The sequence below is a fragment of the Heliangelus exortis genome, chromosome 14 (genome assembly GCF_036169615.1).
Source record: "Heliangelus exortis chromosome 14, bHelExo1.hap1, whole genome shotgun sequence".
Lineage (NCBI taxonomy): Eukaryota > Metazoa > Chordata > Aves > Apodiformes > Trochilidae > Heliangelus > Heliangelus exortis.
Genome location: NC_092435.1, coordinates 11,201,355 through 11,206,691, shown reverse-complemented (window position 1 = coordinate 11,206,691; position 5,337 = coordinate 11,201,355). Strand labels below are relative to the sequence as shown.

At 43.3% G+C, this 5,337-nt stretch overlaps 1 long non-coding RNA gene across 1 annotated transcript; it reads right to left on the bottom strand.

Annotated features, from left to right (window-relative positions):
• Positions 1 to 219: 219 nt before the first annotated feature.
• Positions 220 to 4,808, bottom strand: LOC139802413 (uncharacterized). Its single transcript, XR_011728593.1, has 3 exons — positions 4,672 to 4,808; positions 884 to 973; positions 220 to 773 (listed from the first exon to the last, which is right to left on the bottom strand). It is a non-coding gene; the product is annotated as an uncharacterized lncRNA (long non-coding RNA).
• Between the last annotated feature and the right edge of the window lie 529 nt (positions 4,809 to 5,337).

Sequence of the window (5,337 nt, the reverse complement as noted above, 5' to 3'; positions counted from 1 at the left end):
TTTGGAAGTCACCTTGATACATTTTTTCTTCTGGGGCGTTGCCAAATTTGTATTACTGTCCACTCCAGGTGAGCTATCAAGCCCTGAAGCTAACTTGATGTCTGTAAAACCACTCTTTGTAAATGCAGTTGAAAAAAAAAATCAATTAAATGCACGCAGAAAAGGAACATATTTTGAGCCCTTTGCCCCTTGCTGTTGGTGGCAGCCCTTGCACAGCAAACTGGATGTGACCTGACACCAGGTGCTACGAGGGAGGCAGCTGAGAGTCAAGGAAAGAGGAACAAAGGGCAACAAAATAGGCTTGATGAGCTCCCTCAATTCACCTTAACAAGTTCTCCTGGTGGCACTGCCTGGCATTCCTGGTGCCTCCCAGCCCAGCACGGTGGGGATGAGCTTTCTGCTTCCCAATGGCTTCTCTTTCTTCTGGGGTCAGGCGGCTTTCTGATAGCAGATGATTTCCTGGATGCACTTCCCATCCCTGGGTTTGTAGCCTGGCATTCTGATGAATTTCCCCTCTCAATGAACATTGCTGAAGGGCCTCATTAACTTGTGCAGGCGGTGAATTTGTATTTTTCAACCCGGCACTCTGCCTCTAAAGAAATGGAGCTGACTGTGGCAGGCAAGCACTTGACTGGTTAATAAGGCAGCTCAAAGGGAACAGCTTCACTTCACTGGGAGTTTTTGTCCTTGTTTAATTCCTCCTCCTTCCTCGGCAGGTTTGGAGGATGTGCAAAGATAATGTATTTTGGTTTTTAATCTCCCGGTCCCGCTGACTGCGAGGATATAAACAAAAGCAGAAACACAGAAAATTAGAGAGATACATTTAAAACAGAACCGGTAATAAAAAAAAAAAAAACAAACAACAAACCAACAAAACAACAACCTGGGGTTCTGGCTGAGATTTTCCTCTCGACTTGGCATAATGAGGAAGTTTCTTCCCACCCTGCTAAATCCCAGCTCCGTTTTGCTGTGCCTGCAAAGTGAACAAGATAATCATGCCCATAATGCGGGGCCGAGAAACCTGAAGGCATCAGCACCCAGCCCTGCAGACAGACTGCAACCCGCCAACAGTTCAAAAGCAAGCTTGTCAGACTAGCTGCAACATATGGAGCTACAACCAGAATATTCCCAGATATAGGAAATACCAAGCATTCTGTAAACAGAGTCGTGGGGAGTATTTTTTGCAGGGATATTTTTACGACTGGTAAGTTGCAAGAATCTGTTCGCAATCTCTCGGTTACCACCTGTGTTTTTCTCAGCAGAACGTGGTTAACATGCTGCCTTCCCTAAGAATTTTTTTTTTTTTTTAAATCCCACATTTTGTCTTTCAAGACACCTCTTGCAAGCTCTGTGGAAGCTGCAGGGATTATGTGGAAACCTCAGTCCTTGAATACAACAATATTTAGGGTTTGGTGCTCTTCAAACACACCTGGATGTCAACGAAAGGCATCAGCAGTGATGACTTGGGAGAAGTTTTTGACTCCAAGGTTGGCAGAGCTTGGCCAGAGCAGCCCAGGGGGGAGCATCCCTTTCACAGGACCACGACAGCTCAGGACCACTCATACAATCAGAGAATCATTCTGATTACACAAGACCTTTCAAGATCATCGAGTCCAACCAGAAACTGACTCCATCCAAAGGGTCTCCAAAGGGTCTCCAGGTGTGGTCTGTGCTGGGAGGATAGCACGAGGAGGGAAACAGGTTATACTATTTTATTTATGGCTGATAGGGCTGGACTAGGTCAAAAAGACACGGAGGAATTGGGGCTGGCACTGCAGAAGGGATGTCCTCAGTGTTGCTTGTGCCATATGGGCAGCAGGAACCCCAAACAGTGAGGTCAAGCCTGGGAAGTGGCAGCAACAGGCAAGGCAAAAAGGGATTTTTGTGCAGCCTTAAAACCCAAATCTTAGCATGGAGTGGATATTTTCACTCTCTCTGCTTAAACACACATGAACACATATATAACAAATATGTCTCTCCCCATACACACATTCCCATATAGATGTAGGTGAAATAAATCTGTAAAACATGAGAAATTACATCCACAAAGGTACATTTTTAGTAACATAGAAGAGAAATGATTGACAGAACAAAGCATATGGAAGCGAAGAAGAATCTAACCCACATTTAGATCTAAGAAAAAAATATTTGCCTGAAGGGAAAATATTAATTAGTTTGTCTACATGCAAGATAAAAGTCTGGAAGACATATCCATCAAAAGGCAGCAGAATAAACAGCAAAATGGAAATTATTTGTAAATTGACAGTAAACTTGGCAAACATTGAGGGGGTAAACAAGTTATTTGGCATGCAAAGCACTCAGAAATCACAGCCTCTGTCAGGAGGCATCTGTGCATATATTCACTTATTTGACAGAAATTAACATTTTGCAGAAATCTTTGTTGCATGCTAAAGATTTCTTCACCCTCCTTAATTATTTTAATTGCTGCTTCAAAATGTTCCACATAAACATGAAAAAAAAAAAAAAAAAAAAAAAAAAGACATTAAACCCCACCAAGTCCAGTTCCACATTATCAATAAGACACAGGAACTCCCTACAGGAGCTTAACACAAAACTTAGAGATGCAGAAAGTATGGATGCAAAAGAGCCACATGTGCTTTTTTCTTGGTAGAAATTGAAGAAACATGGGAAGATGTCCACAATCTCCTCACAGTCTTGGGGAAGGCTTTAATAACAAAAACCTTTTCGCAAACAAATGCAATTATTCCACTGGCTTAGAGGCCCAGGGTTGTGGAGACATCATCCACATCATCTACCTAGGGGATGCTGGAGCCACTGGCAGCCAAACCAACAACCAGATTCTGGCTCTTTGGGGAGAAAATAGATAATCCAAAGGTGATGAGCTCACAGGAATCCTGGCACTACCCTTAGGTCAACAGAGACACGGGCGACAACCAGTCACACCAAGAACAGATGAAGAAAAAGGATTGAAAGTTATACTGAGGTGATCCTACAGGAATGGGGACTTGACCAAGCCCCATAGATCTCCTGGAATGAGTGTGGCTGCTCTGGACGTTGCCATGGGTCTCACCATGGCTGGCTTGGTGGCAGGACGAGGGCTTTAACCTTGTTTTGTGTGGAAAACAGTGCTGATTCCCCAAACAACACCAGGCTCTTTGAGGATGGCACTGATATTACACTACTCTTTATAGCCCTGGATTATAGGCAAGAAGTCACATTCCAAAGCCAGTGTGAAAACGTGGGTTTTAAACCAGAATGGGAATAATACTTCCAGCAAAATGCAAACCCACATGTTACTCCTGAACCTCACCAAGTGTTGATTCATGTAAGGCCAAGCAATCATTTGGTGTCAGACAGGGAGCTGACCCTTTACATTTAACCTTTCCTCTTCATCACAAGGGAGTCCTAACATATGTTCACCAAATATATGATGTTTGTAAAGATGAAATAGTTCAGGGGAAAGTCAGGGCTGGCTCTCATGAGCTGGGTCTCTATGCACCAACTCTTTCTCCCCATGTTCCTGGTGTGTATATGTGGGAAAGCCAACCCAGTTTGATTAAAACAGTAATAGCAGGAAAAGCCCAATCAAACAGATCCAAGCCCTGAAGGAAATCTCTTGAGAGCCCAGCTTAAAACCCAGCAAAACCAAAAAAACCCCAAAGTGCTAAACTCAGCCAAATCTGAGAGTTTGTTCCTTTCCATTCTGATGACAAGTAAGTTAGACACTCCATTTCCTCTAGCAGCCCATTTCCAGGTCAAGTTCTGAAGCCAGAATGTCTTGTTTTCTGCATTATTTGTATGTACTGTAACATCTAAGTGACCTGAGCAGTTGTCAGGCTGGATGCCTGCAATTCAAGTGATTCACAGCTACGAGAGAGCTACAGTTCCTGCAAACATAACAGCAGAAAAACCTGGGAAAACTTTCAGAAATGCCCACGCAGCTTTTGCTCTCTACACAGTGATATTTTCTCAATGAATTTTGAAAGGCAAAGTTTTTAGGAAAAAAAAAATAAATTAAAAACCCCAGAAATACGACGTGGCACCCGTAAAATCAACAGGAAATAAGCAATAAACCAAAAATTATTTTTACTTCCACCCTGTCTCTAGAAACACTGCACTGCAACAAGTTTCTGCACAGCCCCTGCTTTGTGGATGGGTTCAGTGATTTGGACAGACAGGATTTTATAATGGGCTCTTTCTGAAGGAGAAATGAAAATGAAACCACTTCCAAAATGAAACCACATGGTTCTCTCTATCTTCAGACAAAAGGGTTGAATTATAAATTAGAAATATCCCTGGTGAATCCTTAGAAGGTGCAAGCTTGCAACAGCACCCTCAGAGCTGCTGGGAGCAGAGAAGAGTGGGAGCAATTTCCTGCTTGGCTTTCCAGAACCAAACCAATATTTCTCAAGTTTTTAAATAGCTAAAAACAGGAACCAATGCCCCTACAGGGCATTCTGTCCATTACACCCAACTTCCCAAAGCTCCATGTGTCCCCAGTTGTCCCAAGACCCTTTGGTTCCCAGCAACAATTTGTTGCCTCCCAGAAAGTCTCCTGTCCCATCTGATGGAGCATGATCCTGGGGCTTTGTGTCTGCTTGGAATTCTGTCATGAATGCTGAGTCCCAGCACTCAGGAAATGAAGATTTCAGGTTTGCAGGGGGTGGATTTAGGACCTTCTGCACTTACCTGGGATTAGCCATCTTCTGCTGCTCTTTCCACCTCCAGCAAGGCTGCCCTGCAACAGCAAGACTATTTTATTTATTAAAATACTACTAATTCTCTTAGCCTGTGGTAGAGCTGCATCCCCTGCAGCTGCATGAAAGACCCAACACTCAAAACAGCAACAAGCCATAAGAAGTGTCTTCCCAGGGACCAGAGAGGGCTTTATACCAACTGTGTCAACACCTCCTGGCTGACGGATGCAGCTTCAGGGGGTTTGAGCAGGGAGGTTTCACACCACCACAAAGCAAAGCCTAGAGATGTCAACAGGCTTATGAATTATTTAGAGAGCTTTTCACTAATAAGTTTCAATGCAGGGTAATGAGAGCTACGCAGGCATTTGCTGTGTTTAAAAGGAAAAAGGATTTAAAGTATTCTCCAGACTTTCTCACGTGTGCTCAGGAAAGATCATGGGAGAAGCCTAAATAATAGAATTTTTAAAAAATTTAAAAAGAGGTGAGGATATATTTTGCTTTACTTCACAAAATCCACACTTTCCAGACCTTTATTTAAATTAAAAGTTCCAGCTGTGCTCTTCTGTCTGAGATGGTCTAAAGACAGAGGAGAGGTGAGGTTTGCAGGGAGCTGCTGTGGCTTTTATAAGCTCAAGCAGCCGAAGTGGAAAGAGATGGA